Source organism: Saimiri boliviensis, chromosome 16 (assembly GCF_048565385.1).
Source record: "Saimiri boliviensis isolate mSaiBol1 chromosome 16, mSaiBol1.pri, whole genome shotgun sequence".
Lineage (NCBI taxonomy): Eukaryota > Metazoa > Chordata > Mammalia > Primates > Cebidae > Saimiri > Saimiri boliviensis.
In genome coordinates, this window is record NC_133464.1 from 23,911,035 (window position 1) to 23,931,114 (window position 20,080).

Here is a 20,080-nt window from a genome sequence, read left to right on the forward strand (position 1 = left end):
GAAACATGCAGATAAGTATTTCTTTTAACTACTTTATCATCTTTCTCTTTTCCACCATTCCTCCCTGTCCTCTACTTTTTATTATTTATGGAAACAAATTACTGACATTTTCAAGATACACATGGTTCTGATTAATAATTTGATTAATATCAGATAGAATAATAAATGCGAGAAAAATAAATTTTGATTTAATCTCTGCCTTTTTTTCTTTTTTGGTACAGCAGCTTACCCTTTAGTCTAACATGAGTATCCAAATTTTATAAGTTGGAAAATGACAGACATATAGAATAAGTTTGCCAGCATTTTCCAGCAACTTCTAGGTGGTAGTAGATAGTGCTTTGAACACATCTGTCAATGAAAATCCATGTCATGAGATATTGTCTCTCATGTGATATCTATGAAAACAATTAAAAAGGTAAGTTCATACCTCATCTAACTCTCGGACTGATGGTTATCCTATTTTTGTGATAGGATGAAAAGAAAAACTGAGCTTTGTATGAGTAGTTCACTTACGCTATTATTCCAAGGTATCAAGTTGCAAATAATTCTTATCCTTCACTCCTCTCTGCTTATTATTCAGAACTCCAAATCTGTTTCAAAAAGAAATGCAGCGAACATTCTTCTTTGGTAGTATTTTTAATATCTTTGCTTATTCCTAGAATTCCATAGTAATATCTCAAACCCACAATGGCTTGCAAGAATTTCTGAGTACCAGGCAATGTTGAGAGCCTTGCCTAACCCTGATAAGAAAATTCACATGTAAAAGCCTGAATGTCAGTTAGCTGAGAGGCAAGTTATATCTTTTTATCCATTTTTATATTAACAATTTAACAACCAACTCATACTCAATTTTAGCTTAATAGAAATGTTTGTGAGCCAAATGTGAAAAAAATATTATATTTATTAGGATACATGAATCTTTATGCTATCCAAATTAAAACAACTAAAAAAAACAATTTCCTCAAAGATGCTATACTTAAATTATATATATTTCATTTTTCAATGAAAATCACACATATTTCAGAAAACATTATCTTCTCAGATTTGTCAACAAATTTAATTTATAGTTCCTGTATAAAAGAATTACAAATTAAATTTATAGTTCCTATCTTATTTCACTCTAAAAAATGACCTTCATAGTGTAATGAATAATGGATTACTTTTTAAGAAATTGTTTATTACTTATTTTCCTCTTATAGGCCATTATACATTGACTAATTTATTTTGACAATAACTTAAAATATGTCACATATATTACAACTAAATATATATACATTCGTCCTCCAAAATTCACAACATTAGTAATTCTAATGTTTGAGAAAATTAAAGCTATCATTTTTCTTAATTTAAAAATGATACAATGTTCAATTTTATAAATATCACCAAATGTTTACTATTATTTCATGATTAATCATTTTATAATTTTTCTTTCTCTCTCCCATATTGCTTTCTTAAATTAATTGAAAACATAACAAAGGTGCTCTCCCGGCAGTGGGTAGCCTGCACCTACCTGCCCCCAGACTGGGGGACCTGGGTGTCTGCGAGAGCTGGGACACCAGGCAGGGCAGGCAGCAGGAGGAGGAGGAGGAGAGCGAGAATCTGTGGCAGATTCAGTCAACAGATGGTCAGCAGGTTCACATTGGTTTCACAGGCTCTTCAGATAATGGAGTATCAATCAAGAGAGTAGTCAAATTCAGATCATTCCTGGCTCTAATCAAACCTTCCTTGCCTCTGGGACACCTCCAGCTAACATCCAGAATCTCATACCTCAGACTAGTCAAGCCCAGGTTCAGGGAGTTACAATTGGTGGTTCATCTTTCCTGTTCAAACCCAAGTAGTTGCTAATGTGCCTCTTGGTGTTCCAGGAAATATGATGTTTGTACCAACCAATAGTGTCCATCTAGATTCTTCGGGACTCTCAGGCAGTTCTCAATGACTACAGGCATTAATGCCAATGGACATTTGATAAAGACAGGACAAGCTAGGGATAGTTCAGACAGTTCAGAAAGGACTGGTGAGAGAGTTTTTCCTCATACTAATGAAACAAATACTGATAACCATTTATTTGTTCCAACATCTTCATCACAGTTGACTGTTATGATAGTACAGTTATATTACAACAAAACACAAATAGCTTGACTACTTTTAGTGGGCAAGCCCATTCTTCAGGAAAACATAACCAGTCACCTGTTTCTGAAGAGACACAGGCACAGAATATTCAGGTTTCTGTAGCACAGCCTATTGTACCATATCTACAACTTCAAGAGTCTCAGCCGCCAACCAGTCAAGCCCAAATTGTGCAAGACTACTCAATCAAGCCCAAATTGGGCAAGACACTACAGACATTCCATAATGTGCAAGCCAGTGGTCAAAACATATCACAAAAGGCTTTGCAAAATCTTCAGTTACAGCTGAAACCTAAAACCTTCTTAATTCAGGCACAGACAGTGACCTCTTCTGGACAGATAACTTAGCAAACATATCAAGTATAAGGGGTCCAGAACTTGCAGAATTTGCAAATACAGAATACTGCTGCCCAACAAATAACTTTGACGCCTGTTCAAACACTCATACTTGGTCAATTTGCGGCAGGTGGAACCTTCAACTCCAGTTAGTGTAAGTACTGGTCAGTTGTCAAACCTACAGTCAGAGTAAACTCTATAGATTCTACTGGTATACAGGTATACCCAGGAGAGAATGCTGACAGTCCTGTAGATATTAGGATCAAGGAAGAGGAACCTGGGCCTAATGACTGGCAGCTCAGTGGTGATTGTACCTTGAATACCAACAACCAAACACACTTAAGAGTACAGGTGGTAGATGAAGAAGGGGACCAACAACATGGAGAAGGAAACGGACTTCTGAGGGTAGCTTGCATCTGTCCCAACTGTAAAGAAGGTGGTGGGAGAGGTACCAATCTCGGGAAAAAGAAGCAACACGTTTGTCATATACTAGGATGTGGTAAAGTCTATAGGAAGACCTCACATCTGAGAGCTCATCTGCATTGCCATTATGGAGAACAACCTTTTGTTTAAACTGGATGTATTGTGGTAAAAGTTTTACTCAAAGTGATGAATTAGAGATACAGAAGAACACATACAGATGAAAAAAATATATATTTTTCCAGTGATTCCCCTGCCTCAGTGACCATCTTGCCAAACATAATAATTAACACACCAGAATAAAAAAGGCATCCACTCCAGCAGTACAGTGCTAGCATCGGTGGAAGCTGTGTGAGACGATACTCTGATTACTGCAGTAGGAGCAACATTTATTCTTGCAAATATTCAACAAGGTTCTGTTCAAGGGATAGGAACTGTTAATACTCCCACCACCAGCAATCAAGATATCCTTACCAATACTGAAATACCTTTACAGCTTGTCACTGTTTCTGGAAATAAGACAATGGAGTAAATATTACACAAATATAAATGCATCGTGGTTATTTTTATACAGTACAGAGATGAATATTGTTCCTAAGTTCTGAAATATCTTTGTATTGATTTGCAAAATTTTTGGATTAACAGTAACTTGGTTATACATGGCACTGAAATGCCTTACTTTGTATGATATTACATAGTATATTAAAATGGTAAAATTGCATGGGTTTTGTAGATACTTTTGGAATCCAGAAGAAATGAAGTTTTACCACATTATATAAAGAAAAAAAAATGAATTTAACAATGCGAATGGTCGTCTAACCCACTGCATCCATCTTGTGTAGTTTACTGTAAAAATGAGAAATGTTGGTATTTATATATCCTAAAATAAAAAGCTGGTGAGTGAAAGAAATCATGTTATGATAAAAATTTTGTAACTTTCTTGATACGTGGAATGTTCATTATGCATAACTGACAAATAAATGTCCAAGCAAATGTTACATAGTGTAAGCTTCACTTAGCTTATCAATTTGTCATTTTGAAGCTAATTATTTTAATTAGGTAGACTAAGTACAATATTTTAAGCATTATTCTTGTAAAATTTTGAAAACTCCATTTTAACATGGAACTCTAGGGATAGTCACCTTTTAAATTCTGTTGAAATGCCATGCTTAGGATTTAATTTGCCAAAAAATTCTTGTCTTGTTAATATTCTTTCAATAACCAAGTTGGGCAATATAATCAATGTTTAAAAAAGTTTAAAATGTATATCTTGAGGTATTTGGATGGTAAGAAAATGTTATAGTGAATTATCCTTTTTCTTGAATATTGGAGGACCACCAAAAAATAAAATATATTGCCTCTTAGCAGTGATTTCTATCCAATCTCGTTTCCAAAAACCATAAGCCTGTCAGTGCCTTAAAAGCAATCATGTAAATTACCAGTAAAGTAAAACATATACAAACAACAAAATCACTTCCATAGTGACAATATGCCAGCCATATGGATATTAGTCATAGAAAAGCTAGAGGTTTCATAATTTTTTTAAGTCTTCTTTTGTTTTGTCCAGCTAGTCAGTCTGCACTTAAATATCATTTTCCTTTTTTGCTTCTTCCCTTAAAATTTATATGTATGCAGTACATTTAATTGAGAAATGTATTTTTTATTATGCTTTATTTTATTTTTTAATTATTGTTTATATTTTCAATTAAAAGCTGTACAAAATAAACTTAAATTGCTGGTCTTGGAAGAACTATACAACTTTCCTAAATGTATACCTATAACTGTGGCAGTTCACCTACTTCAAAAAATTTGGAATTCTGTTCATTTGTTATTATTAACACCAACTCAAATTTAAAGACTATATTGTTGTACATTTAAAGTGTTTTATAACAATATGGTAGTTAGTAAAACACTATTCTTCTTTCTTTTGGAAAAAACAAAACAGAGGGATATGGAGTCCAATATTTATTTTAATTCTGTACTTTTCTCGTATTCAGCAATAAATATGTTTCCTACAGGCCAAGGCAATTTGCAAAAACTAAACCAGACATTCACCATATTAGAAAAAGACAGGACAATTTTATATTATTGTAGAAATAAACTTTATGGAATACCCTATTGAATCTAAGTATTAGTGGCTGCCGCTGTTTCTTAAGTTTTCATGTCACATGTTCAAAAATACCTTATATATTTCCTTTGTTAGTGTTCCAGTAGTTGATGAAAGATCCAATGAAATGAAACTAGGTTGGATATCAAAAATTTAAATGTTTTATTGACAGCATGGTATTATTCTACAATATATAATTTCCCCATTGAAACTGATAGTGATTTTTAAATTTTTATTTGAAGTATTGCAGTGTACAAATAAATTCTGGTGACTTTTTAGTCAGAGTCAAATCATGCTATTTTATAAATACTTTTTTTTTTTTTTTTTGAGATGGAGTCTCACTCTGTCGCCAGGCTGGAGTGCAGTGGTACAAACTCAGCTCACTGCAACCTCAGCCTCCCGGGTTCAAGTGATTCCCCTGCCTCAGACTCCCAAGTAGTTGGGACTACAGATGTGCACCACCAGCCCTGGCTAATTTTTTGTATTTTCATAGAGACAGGGTTTCACCATGTTGTCCAGGATGGTCTCGATCTCCTGACCTCATGATCTGCCCACCAGTTTTTATTATTATATAAGTTAATAAATTGAATCCAAGGATTTTAAATAATTTGGAGATGTTCATATACACTTAGTTATATATACATTTCTGTACATCAGTTCTATATGTTACACCCATCATTTGAGTATCACATATAATCATTAGATGCTTCATTCTTTTAGATGTTTGAAATATGAAGGAGAATAGATAACACTGTTAAACGATTAAATTAGCCATAACTACAGAGAGATTTGTGTATATCCTGAGTGTAATTTGCAAATCATATTTGTATTTTGCTAAAGTTCCTTGGTAAAATATATTTAAACTAGGATCAGAATAGAAGAATCAGGAGCTTGGATAAGATGAGACCATTAAGGTGCAAAGTTTGACACAAGATTAATCAGAATACAAAAGTGTCTATCATCAAAATAATCACTTTTCAGAGGATGAGTCGATCAGATGTCTCCAACCTGGAATTGGCCTCTTAGCTTGTTGTGTAGGTGTGGGTTGATTACACTACATGGGATTGGACAATAGCAGACGAGGCTTAATATTTAGTAAAGAGACTGAGCATCAGGACTGATATGAATATAGGCTTTGGAGGTGGTGTGTCTATGCAAGGTGGGAGAGTTGGTCAGGACCTTGAGGGGAGGCAGAAACAGAATGCCCATACAATGTTTCCTATTGATACTGTTCTAAATAAAGAAAAAAAGCTAACCTTACTGTCACATCCTCCAGAAAGAAGTATACTCTTTAGATGAGTCCTTCTCTAATAACACAGTGTAAACATAAGTAAATGTTCAACCCATATGAAGTTCCTCTTGTCAAATTTTGATTCATTAGACCTGAAAAGAGACTCTTTAGCTAGCAAAGAGAAAATGAAACTAATTTTTCAAAGAAGACAATAATATTGCAAGGTTTGGGATGTCTAAAGGGGTCTGAAGAAATACTTATATTTGAATCTCAAGTTTAGAAAGCCCTCAACCCCATATTTAGATCATCTGGGGACTTGTTCAGAGACCATCTCACTCTGTGTGCCATTGAGGCAAAGATGGCAGTTGCACTGGGCTCCATGCTCAGCAGTGCCTCATGCTTGATTTAAAGCTCTGCTGTCACTGTCTTGACATTGTTATTGGATCTGAACAAGGAGTTCCATGCTTTTCTTTTGCACTGTGCACTACACATTACATAACTGGTCCTGCATAGGGATGCAATGTGGTACCTGTGCAAGAAGGGGAAATAGGAAGGATAATTTTCTAAGTATGCAGTAATATCAAATGATACTAAGTGATACCTCATGTTATGGAAATAAATAATGTTAGAAAAATACATTCAAAGTTTTGAAGCTGATTTCTATTGTTTGAGAGCAACATCTTCTGAGATGTGGTGAAGGTGATATTGTAGTCAAGTGGACGTAAATTCTGCATTTTTACCTGGAGATCAGACCTTTAGATATGAGGCCATGCAACATAGTTAAAAGGGAATCTGGAATTAGATGATATTTCTTTAAAATACTAGCTCAGGCATTCATGAATACTATGCTTCATGACCTCAGGCAACTTCTATGTTTCCTCTTGCTCCACTGAAAACTTGAGTACTAATGTCCATTTAGGAGGCAGCAAACAGGTAGCCATCAAAAATGTGTCCTATGATGTTGGCCTCGTGTCTTAAATCATTTAATTTTTTTCTAACATAAGCAGAATTAGATTTTTAAGCCCAAATACAGATCACTGGCTTCATTGAAAAGAAAGAAATTTTGACAAAATTGGGCTAGCATGACAGAAATCCCCTGAAGCTAATGCCTGCTTGCTTTACAGAAGATTTTCTCCTCCACTTTGAAACTTTTCCAGCATTCCATATTTCTTCCTCTGCCCTCTTCATCCAGGTGCTGGATTATTATAGACATCTATGTTTTTTTCCCCGACCCACTTTAGAGGGTTTAAGAGAGAATTAAGTAGATAGCAGAAGTGACATGCTCAGCACATATTGAATGCTAAACAATGAAAAGCATAGAAAATTGTGATGGCAATGGTGCCGCTGCTGCTGCTATTTGATAATAAATCCTAGCTGGCTATATTACATAATCTTCATAACAGCTCTAAGAATTAAACACTAGTATCTCCTTTGCAACAATATGTAAAATGAGTTTTAAAAGAGGTCATAAATACGAATTTTAAAAGAGGTCATGTAACTTTCCCAAACCCACAGAGCTAGTAAGAGCCAGGGTTAAGATTAAAACTGAGGAAGTCTGTTTTGAGAGTTTTTCGTTCAAGTTCTGCTGTTACTACTCCTACTCTAATTCAGTAGTTATGGACATATAATTTCAAATTCTGCACAGTGGTAGAATTTTCTAATTTTAAATGTGTATTGAGTCTTAATAATTAAACAAATAAGTGGAAATGCAAGGATATTTGTTACTGAATACTTTATTTTTATTCCACATAATTCATATGCAAATTATAGACAAAAAGTGTGTTATTGAATAGAGGTGAGAGAATATCCAGTTTATACCCCTGAAGTCTAAACATGTGTTATCTCAAATGATCATAATAGATACAGAGAGCTTTTACATATAATTGTGCATGAAAATGCAACAAGCAGCTTATTGCAGGAATGATTTCTGTTAAACTAATTTTTAATAATTGTTCTGTTCCTACTTTTAATATTTCTTTTGACTTCACCACTTCCTCTGCTGTCTTTCATTATGATTAAAGAAATAGTTTTAAGTATAATTTTAATCTGCTTTAATATGATACCATGCCAACCTATCAAAAACTTGTTAAAAAATACAGATAATAATGGCAAAATTATTTGCAAAATTTAATGTAAAAAGTTTAAGCAGTAAAAGCTTAATAGCCTGATACAGAATGGAAACCATGGTATTTTTGTATGCAGCAAAATAAAAGTAATCCTCAAAATCGTAACAGGCTGGTCTCTATAGTTTGCTCACTTCCTGCATGAGCATATTGTTTTCATAAGTGTCAATGGTGATATGGCTGAAATACTGTAACAGTGGAAGTTTCTCAGTTTTCTCTGCACTGTCTTAATTTTTCTGTTTTTTTTTTTTTCCCTCCCCTTTGGTATTCGATCATCAGATAGCAGGAATAATTCCTGTAAAATAATCATTATTGGATTCTTCCCATATCCTGTGACGCAGGTCAAAGTCAATCAATACATTGTATCTTGAATACCTCAAAGGATTTCAGCCTTAATTAGCACATTTATAATTTATAAAGAATTGAAGCATTAGCAAGTTCATAGTAGTGATCAAGAAGTATAGGCAAATAACTTGACCTTGATGATACCACAGAAAATTAAAATAGTAACAAATTTTAATTAAGGCCAAAGGAGAAAATTTGGCCTTCAGAGTTCAATATAGTCTTATTTACAACATACCTCACTAATGATTGCACATGTAGTAAAAGGGTTTTGTTTTCCTTGCATAAGGAAAGGAAGATGTATTTTTTCATGAATACATTTTAATGCAGAAATCCTGTTGTACTCATTCTTGTAATTGAGTAATTACTTACTAAATTATTACTACATAATTCTGGATTAACGGTGAAATTCCAAACAAGTTTTATATGTATTGACACATTAATGTAGTGCTTCTGTTGCCTCTTCTTAACAACTAATACATTAATCAACCCAAGCTATGAAAAACAAAAGACACTATATTCAAATGTAAGGGATGTTGCATTTATGCAAAAACAATAATTGGCAAATTCTTCAATGGGAAAACTTTTGATACAGAAAAAGCATCAAAACCAAACAACCAAATGGTAAACATACAAACAACTGTGCTGTTTATTTATTTATTGCCTAAAATTTTTGTTATAGAAAGGAGTAATTTAGAGTTTTCAGCCAGAATAATCTGAAATCAGCTCCCTAACCTTTTTTCTTCACTTTGTCCGATTAAGTGCAATGAGGCCCACTACCTTCATTGTAGCTACTACTCTAGAATGAGAACACAAGAAACAGGAAGCAACCTTTAATCGGTTCTTATGCCTAGGAATTGATAAAAATAATCATTTAGCTGCTGATTCTCTTGCCTTTTTTTCTTCCAGGTTGGCAAGTTTGCTTTCATTTGGCCTTATTTCACATCAGAGACTCACATTTGAGCACTGGCAATGGAGAACGGGAGGACAAAGGTTGGCAAAGAAGGCCCTAATGTCTGCTTTGGTTTCAGGCCAGCCAAACACACTGAGATTAGACAGCCTTTTACATGGTGCTGCCCGAGTTATTAGAGTTCTGGGTTAGACTGAGAAACAATACTATGTTAAATAGTAAAGTAATATTATTTATTTTATCATCTTTTGAGTCTGTTTTTTCCTTAATTTTACTCCTGTTCAAACCGAGATTTAGATGCTTTTGAATTCCATGGCTAAACATCACTTTAATATTTACTCTTCTTTCATTACCACTTTGTAATAGGTTAAACAAATTATGATATCTTGAAAATAACCAATTCAATGACTACATTTTGCATACAATGGTGAAAATAAGATCCTTTTTTTTTAGTACTAGAATGAAACAAAATTACTCATCAGGATCACAAGAAATAATATGATCAAATATTTTCCCTCACACACAGTCATAAGAATTTGGAAAACTGTTACAATCTAAAAGGACTCTCATATATTCTAGTGTTGAGGGATAACTGAGTGATAGAAATGTCACTTCATCCACAATATACAGAAACATAAAAAACAAATTTTGTAGTAGCCAGTTAAAATTTGCCTATTTTTCTGAAAGTAATTTTAATTAAATCAACAAATAAGAACTATTTTTATTTGTTTCAAGATCACAATTTTGATTTTTGTCGATGAAGGGACAAACTCTGTAAAATATTTGAAAAGATTTATTCTGAGTGAAATGTGAGTGATCATGGCCTGTGACATACAGCCCTCAGGTGATCTTGAGAACACATGCCCAAGGTGGTCTGGGTGCAGCTTGGTTTTACACATTTTGGGAACACATGACACTTCAATCAAATACATTTAAGGAATACCATTGGTTTAGTCCAGAAAAGTGGGACAATTTGAAGTGGGCTTGTAGATACTCCAGTTTATAAGTAGATCTAAAAATTTGCAGGTTGATAATTGGTTGAGTTTACCTAATGACCTGGGATCAATAGAAAGGAATGTCTGGAGATAAGAGGTTGTAGAGACCAAAGTTTAATCATGCAGATGACACCTCCAGGTAGCAGGGTTCAGAGAGAATAAATTGTTAAGTGCTTCTTAAATTTCCATACACCTTTGGCTTTTAAAAGTAAGGAACCATGTGTCAAATAAATAAGAAAATATTGATTTGGAGGAGGGGTAACAACATAATTAGCTTCTAAATATCAGAATTAAAATATTAAAATTTAAAAACACTATATTACTTTGTTACCAGTGAGATAGATCAGAGTTACCCTGAGTCACCAGTGGCATATAGGCATGGGTATGCAGCAACATTAGTCCTTGCCTCCTCAGAAGAAAGAATTTGACTGAGGTGCATAAAGCAGATAAACAAACCAAGGCAAGTTTCAGAGCAGGAGTGGAAGTTTATTTTAAAAGGCTTCAGAACACGAAAGAAAGGAAAGATCACTTGGAAGAGATCCAAGAGGGCACCTGAAGGTCAAAGAGAGAAACAGAGGATGTTTAACATTAGTTTATAGGGATTTACAGGCTTGTCTCTTTCCCATGATTCTTGCCTTAGGGTGGGCTTCCTACATGCACAGTGCCTTCTTTACCCTTGAGAAATAAGCATCCACAGTATGTTTAGGATGCAGTATGCCTGTCCATCTGAGGCTTTCTACCTGTTTTTTGGTGGATTGTACCTGGAAGATCATATTTCACCATTCTGTGTCTTAGTGAGCATCTCAGTAAGTTTCTTCTCCCTGGCATTTGCATTCAGGGAGATACAGAAATCACAGAGATGAATAAATGTTAATAGCTGTTAATCATCAGGAGACAGCCTCTCCCTGGCACTCTGGGTGGGCTGCTAAATTATCATTTTTAGAGAGGCAGTGTAATTGGCAAACCATCACCTGACATTCCTAATGAGTTGGGGAGAGCCCTCTCTTATCTGACTCATGCCTATCTAACTACCTGTAGCAACGGGGCATTAAGTTGATTGTAATTAGGACCTTATTTATTCACTTATTTCTTTAGATGTCTTTTGTTTTTGAGACAGAGTCTCACTCTGTTGTCTAGGCTGGAGTGCAATGGTGTGATCTTGGTTAATGCAACCTCCACATCATGGGTTCAAGTGATTCTTCTGCCTCAGCTTCCCCAGTAGAGCTGGGGCTGTAGGTGCACACCATGGCGTGTGCTCGCGCTCGCTCTCTCTCTCTCTCTTTCTCTCTCTCTCTCCCTCTCCCTCTCTCTTCTCCATATATATATATATATATATATATATATATATATACCCACACACTAGTATTTTGGTAGAGATGGGTTTCCACCATGTTGGCCAGGCTGGTCTTGAACTCCTGACCTCAAGTGATCCACCCACTTTGACTTCCCACAGTGATGGGATTACAGGCATGAACCACCACACCTGGCCAGATGTCACTTTCTAAATCATATAAGTATTTTCAGTAAATTACATTATTAAATGACATAGAAACAACTAATCATTATTGCTATTTTAAAATAAAAACATAACATTTAAATTTCAGGAAAAATACTTAGTGAGCTTCTATATGAGAGGCCAATGTACACATAGATATCTAATGCCCTTTTCTTTTTTGTAAAACATAAAAAGCAGTAAGGGGAAGCCATATTGCAACCTAGTGAATTTATAAACCCACTGTAAAAAAATAAACTAATGAACAATGTTATGAAAAATAAATAAATCAATCTTGGGATCCCAAATCATGAAGTCAAAGAGAAAAGTCAATCTGGGAATTGTCTTGGGCAAACCTCCCTCCTATTCCATTCCTAAATAAGATAGCTACAAAGATTTAAAAAAATAAAAATAAAAGCTATATACTTCCTTCACAATTTTCCCACAAGGAAATTTCTTGTGGACAAAGAACAGACAGAACTCAAAAGTTTTCCTTCTACTCATGTGAGATAAATGCATATCTGATTGCTTCCTTTGCCCTATTGTGTAACTAAGCCAGACAAAGGCGCAAGTGACTATTCACATAAATCATGCAATCAGAAACTCAAAAGAATGAAATCCTTTTTTTGTCTCTTATCTATACATGACCTGGAAGCTCCCTTCCTGTTTCAAGTTGTCCCATCTTTTCAGACCAAACCAATGCACCTTCTACATATATTGATAGATGTCTCATGTTTCCCTAAAATGTATAAAACCAAGGTGTGCCCCCATCACCTTGAGCGCATGTCCTCAAGACCTCCTGAGGCTGTATGCTGAGTACATCCTTAACCTTGACAAAATAAACTTTCTAAATTGACTGAGACTTGTTTCAGATATTTTGAGTTCATAATGTATTTGCATATACACATTACATAGTAAAAAGTAAGTTCTGTTAACACAGAGCTGATCAAAAAAATGCATAGAGCAGTATTCACAGTGACTACTCTGGGAAAGTGTAATAATAGTGGAAGAGGCTTAAAATCGTTGAATGCCATGAACTCCAAGTTTCTTTTCAAAGAATCAATATGCCAGTGTGTTCAGTTTCTGTGTTCTTTGTTCTCCACTCTAAAGTTTAACTTCCTATTTCTCTTCGTCTTCTTGCCTCTAGTCTCAGTAAACAACCTCCCACCAGCTCTAATTGGTAGTTCATATCTTTGTACCCCTGGTCACCTGCTCTATTCTGAGTCACCTCTGGTCACCTGCTTTGATCTGAATCACCTTTAGTCACCTGTCCCATAACCATCTTTCCCACCAAAACTGCTCACCCCACCATTCTGGTTCGTACCCCTGTTATCTTTACAATAGCCAAATGGAATCTTCATAGAATGTGTGGTCCAACCCTAGCCAATAGGGGATCAACACAGCAGTAGGGGCTACCTGTATCAGGGATAAGAACCATCCCCCTCCCTTGTTCAGGTATGCTCTTGCCACTGCTCCATCCACGAGATGCATCCTTCTATAGAAATAATATTGCCTGGCTGAGAAAATTTACATTTGAGTACTATTTATTTTGCAGCAGAGAATTTGCTCCTAATAGAATAAAGGCCTAAAGAAAAATAGAATCAAACGATGGTTCCTCAGCTATAAATGGAAGCTTCCAGAGTTTCTTAGAAGAAGAAGGGAGAAGGATACCTACGAAGGGAGTTAGTAAAGAAATTTTATAGTGATGGATAGAAAACTGGTGAAGAAATAGCAATAGTACAGTTAGCTCCACAATACAGCATAAATGATAGTGATGGCAGCAGCAGACCATCTGGAGTGAACACTGCCATGATTCCAGCTGCAGTGGGGGAGGCACGGTTGGGGCTGTGCACTCCATGCAGCTGGCGAAACCCTGGAACAGGCGAGATCCCCACCCCTTCCAAGTTCAAGAGGTGGGAGCCTCACCCGCCTGGGCATAGCTATAGCTCTCTCAACCCTGCCATTCACCATTAGGTGAGTACTGAGTTCTTGTCCTGCAGAATGTTGGGGCTGGGAGGTTGGTAACACTAACAGTACTGAAATGCACCCCTTGCTCACCACATTGTGGGTGACAAGAAGAGAGAAGCAGAGAAAAGCTGTGCCCCTTTGAGGAGCCCAGACCTAGGAGCTCACCAAGCCATTGATGTGACACCCTTTTTCGGGCTCTGTGATTACTGGCATCTCCAAGTTTCTGGGCACCACCACGTTCCCTGATGACAGCCTTGGAAGTTGCTTGAGATCATGTGGTCCAGTCACAGCCTCCCAGGGAGCCTGCATCCCCTGCCAGTGCCTGAAGATGCCCACCTGGCACAGCCAGCATGCCCGGACCCCATGCTGGCTCACTCCCACACCCCTCACAGCTCCGTGCCTGGCTCACCCTTGGCAGGTGTGGGATCCAGGTGGGTAATGTGAGCCCAGTGCAATCTGCCAGGCTAAGTGGGTGGAATGAACCCAGCGGGTCCGAGCAAAACAGGCAAAGTGCCACAGGCCACACAGGTTTCTGGCTGGAAAAGTCACATATCAGTGTTCTTGTGCTAATAGCATTCAAATGTATAAAGCCATAGTGTTTCTTGAAAATGGAATATTGATAAGAATATAATTGTAGTAAAAAGTAAATTAAAATAGTTTTTTTTTTTTTTTTTTTTGTTTTTTTTTTTTTGTTTTTTTTTTTTTTTTTGAGACGGAGTTTCGCTCTTGTTACCCAGGCTGGAGTGCAATGGCGCGATCTCGGCTCACCGCAACCTCCGCCTCCTGGGTTCAGGCAATTCTCCTGCCTCAGCCTCCTTAAAATAGTTTAATAGTTGTTAGATACACTTATATATCCATCCTTTCTTAATGTAGCTTTGCATTAAATTTTTGAAATCATACTGAAAATCTTTCAAATACGTAATTTACCTTTATTTCTTTAGCCATTTTTGGTCGTATTATTTCCAAAATTTTCATTCAGGAGATTTATTAGAATTACACTGAGTTATTAGATTACATTTGTAAAATTAACTACTTAACAATATTGGATCTTTCAATCTATGATCGTTGTATATATCTTCATTTGTAAGAGTATCTTTGTTTCTTGCATCAATATTTTATATTTTTCAGTATGTGATCCTGGTCATATTTTGTTAAATTAATTTCTAAGTATTTTAAAGTGATATTTGATGCTATGGTAATTGATTTTTTTCAATTGTTTTCTGCTAGCAAACACACATGAAATTTAGGTCTGTATATTAATCTCATAGCCCATTACTTCGTCCAATTAACTTATCAGTTCCAGTAACTGTTTTGCAAATTCTTTAAGATTTTGTGTGGACACAATCATGTCATTTGAAAATAGAGAGAGTTTTCCTTTTTCCTACTTGTTTACATACTTTATTTATTTATTCCTGACCAGAAACTGCAGAACAAAACTGAACAGAATTGGTAAGAGCCAGCACCAATATGTTGTGCTTGATCCGAGGGGCAAAGAAGTGAAACATTTACAGTTAACTATGTGCTATAAATTGTTCATAGATCTTGCTAGATAAAGAAAGTTCTCTTCTATTTCTAGCTTGCTTATTTTAAAAATCATGAATAGATGTTAACTTTTTTCAAACGATTTTGATGCATCTATTAAAATGATTGTATGAGTTATACTTTAATTTGGTATAATGGTGAAATGCCCTGATTCCATTTTGTCTATCAAGTTGATCTGAATTTTTACAAAAAACCTTACTGTATTTTAATATAGGATTATTTTTACGTATATCTGGGTTGATTTGCTAATATCCTGTTCAGTATTTCTGAATTTATATTCACAAGTGACATTTCTGTGCATTTTTGTCTCCAAAAGATTTTGTTGCTAGGGTTATGATGAGCTAATAAAACAAGTTAGGAATTTATTCTTCTATTTCCTGAAAAGTTTTATATAAGATATTCTTTCTCTGTTTTATAAAAGAAATTTTATAAAAATTATGATAATTCTTTCTTAATGGTCTGACAGAATTTAAATAGGAAGTAAATTTTTTTAGAATAAAAATTTTGATAAATTCAATTTATTTAATGTATGTATTTGTATGAATGGTGTATTTCTGTGTGTCCACATGTATACATACATGTGGCTATATAGATGCTCCCTGACTTATAAGGGTTTGACTTATGATTTTTCAACTTTATGATGGTGAGAAAGCAATATGCATTTAGTAGAAACCATACTTCAACTCCCCTATGACCATCCTGCTTTTCACTTTCAGTATGATATTCAGTAAGTTACATAAGATATTCAGCACTTTATTATAAGACAGGCTTTGTGTCAGATAATTTTACCCCTTTGTAGGCTAATGTAAGTGTTCTAACTATGTTAAGGAAGGCTAGGCTAAGCTATGATGTTTGGTGGGTAACATAGTTTGGCTCTGTGTCCCTATCCAAATATCATCTTGAATTTGTGATCTGAATTGTAATTCCCATGTTTTAGGGGAGGGACCTCGTGCGAGGTGATTAGATCATGGAGGTTTTTCCCCCATGCTGTTCTAGTGATAGTGAGTGAGTTCTCAGGAGATATGATAGCTTTATAAGGGGCCTTTCGCCTCTTGGCTCTGAACTTCTTTCCTTCTGCCAAGTGAAGAAGGTTGTGTTTGTTTCTCCTTCCATCAGGACTAAATTTCCTGAGGCCTCCCCAGCCATACAGAACTGTGAGTTAACTAAACCTCTTTCCTTTATAAATTATGTAATCTTGGGTATTTAGTCATAGCAACGGGAGAAGAGACTAATACAGTAAGTTAGGAATATTAAATGCATTTTCAACTTGTGATTTTTTTAATTTAGAATGTGTTTATCAGTAAGTAGCACCATCATAAATATCTCTATACAAGCTGTATAGAGATATTTCTTTTTCTTCTTGCATCATTTTTGATAAATTATATTTTTAAAAAGTGTGCATGTTATCTAATTTGCCAAATTGCTGTCATGACTTTATTCATAATATTCTATCACTTTCAGCTTCTATAGACCCTGTAGTGATAACCCTTCTTTCATTTTCAATATTGATAATTATGTTGTTTTCTTCTTATATATTTTTAGTCTATTCATCTTTAACTTACTTTGCTGTTTCTTTTCATACTTTTTAAAGTGAGAGGTAAGATCACTGAAATTGAGATATATCTTTATTTCTAAAATATGCATCTAAAGCTGTACCTTGTCCTTTATACAATTCTGCTTTTGCATCCCACAATTTTTATATTTCAATTAGTGTTTATTTCAATATATTTCTATTTATCACTCAAGTCATTTACCTCTTTACTTTTTTGCAGTTTTCTATCGCTTGATGACTAAATGGTTTTTAAGTACATTTTTGCTTAATGTATTTTGAAACACTATTATTAGGAGCATACTCATTTATAGTTGTCTTTTTCCTAAATTTATTTTAGTATCATTGTGAAATATCTTTCTTTATTTCTGATAATACTTTGTCTTTTGATATTAATATTCCACTCCACCTTTCTAATGTTGTTTGCATGTTTTATCTTTTTCTATCTAGTTATTTTTGAAATGTTGGTCTCTTTATATTAAATAGCATCTGCTATTGATAGTGTATAGTTGTATCTCACTACTTAACCCATTCATATAACATCAAACTTTTTATTCCAGTGTATAATGTAGTAATGAGACAGGAGGCAGTTGGGGACTGGTTAGGCAGATAGAGAAGGAGGGTTTCAGGGAAAGGACAAAAAAGGGCAATGTTCACCAGAACAACAACAAGACAGTACCCACACTGCCTCTGCAGCTAACAGAAAGAAATGTGGTTAAGAAATTCCCTCTGTGCCAGGATGTTGCTAGAAGGGACTGTGCCAACTTAGGCCCAGACACAATCAATCAATCAAAATGTCCTTAACATAACCCAGCTTATTATAATATCATTAATGTGACAATACCATTGTGGTTTTAGCCCTCAACATGGGTTTTACTTAGGCAAAATAATCAAGATGGAGTCACTCTGGCCAGCTCCAGGCATGCACAAATACAACAGCACTAGGAGGGACTTTGCCACTCACTGGGGCAAAACCCCACAGAAAACTTACTGACTTCTGCTGCATATAAGACCTAGAAATCAGCCCCATTTCTGGCAACGTGCTTTCAGGCCCCCTCTATTTGCTGAAAACTTTCCTTTTGCTTAATAAATCCTACTCTACTCACTCTCCAGTGTCCATGTGCTCTATTCTTCTTGGTTGTTGGTCAAGAACTTGGACCTAGTTAAAGTAGGGACTAAGTAGACTGCAGCAGTGATATTTACTATAATTATTCATATAATTGGATTCAGACATACTTAGAAAAATTTTGCACCTTATGTTTTTGTTCTTATATACATCTTTTCCTGTGTAATCAGTAATTCCTTTAAAATTTTTTATTAGCTTTCAATCTATACCTCTTTTTATTGTTTTTAATGCTTAGTCTGAAATTTGTATCATGCACTCAGTACTTTTCACATTTTATTTAGAGTTAATATTGTACAACTTTTAAAAATGGGAGCAAAGGAAATACACAGAAACACATGCCTATGATATATATACTTTATTTCTCTCTCTCTCTCTCTCTCTCTCTCTCTATATATATATATATATACACACACACATAAAAGATATACATAAGCATATCTAGGTGTAAGTATATATCTATATACTTGTATGAAAATATAGATCCATATATTTTTACTCATATATTTAGATAGATATCTATAGATATATATGTTTTTCAAGAATGGGTGTTACTTAAAGGGGGATAATAAATTTTGCTGTAATATATTGCCTTTTTTTATACAGGAGTATGCAGTTTTGTGGTTTATAGCAAGCTAATAATATATGAGTAAAAATGCAAAAAATATAAAATTAAAATAGAAATTGATTTCAAAGTAAAATTATTATATATTTGTAGTAGTATTTTTTCTACTGTTAATAATGTGTTTCTAAAATTATGTTCTTTATTTGGGAGTATTTTACTTGCCTATATTTAATTATTTTAATCCTTTGATTAACATTTAGGATTATTTTATTCATTATCTTTAATTGTCCTCATAATTATGAATCAAGATTTTATAATATACCATTATTGTAACAAAATTTGATATACCAATGACTATTTTCTGACGGTAGCACATTGATGAAATTTTTAGTATATATTATTATACAATAAAAAGTCAAGTTAACACCAAGTAGCAGAAGTTGGAAATCAAGTTTAAATTGATCAAATCTTTAATTAAAATATGGGATCTTTGACTAGCAGTAGTTTCCTTTGCTGAGTGCTAAATACAAAACCCTAATAGAGACTTATTTTTTTAAGATAGAATCTAGCTGTGTTGATCAGGCTGGAGTGCAGTGGTATTACATCTCACTGCAGCCTCAACCTGCCAGATTCATGCAATCTTCCTGCATCAGCCTCCTGTATAGTTGGGACCACAAGTGCATGCCACCATGCCCAGCTAATTTTTAGGAAACTGGGTTGTGCCATGTTGCCCAGAGTGGCCCCAAACTTCTGGGCTCAAGCAGTCTACTCCCCTTGGCTCACCAAAGTGCTGAGATTACTGATGTACGCAATCATGCCTGGCCTAATAAAGAACATTCTTTCCTGGATTATATAGGTTTCAATATAGTGAGAGCAATAGGCAAGTATAAAATATTCAATTTCATATAGGGAAGATTAGGTTACACATTGAGAAGAATATGTAAATTAGACTGAAGCAGTAAGTATATTTTGTATTATGTTTAAAACTTTGTGTAAGGAGATATGAATAGTTGAATAATTACTTATACAAGTATTAATATCATGTCCTGAATAATGAACTCTCAACAGATGGAGGCATATTTCAAAGTGTCTCTGTCTTAATCTCAATAATTAGTGACATTCTATACTTACACAGGTCAGTTCTTTAGCCCATTATTTCTGCAGTTTTATTTTTAAATATAAATACATAAGACTTTTCTTTGTTGCATAGATTATGCAAGAAAACTAGAGGAAATTAATTCTTAAGATAAA

General features: G+C 34.7%; 1 pseudogene; it reads left to right on the plus strand.

Annotated features, from left to right (window-relative positions):
- Positions 1–1,855: 1,855 nt before the first annotated feature.
- LOC101031894 (transcription factor Sp3 pseudogene) lies at positions 1,856–3,414 on the plus strand (annotated as a pseudogene).
- Positions 3,415–20,080: the final 16,666 nt, after the last annotated feature.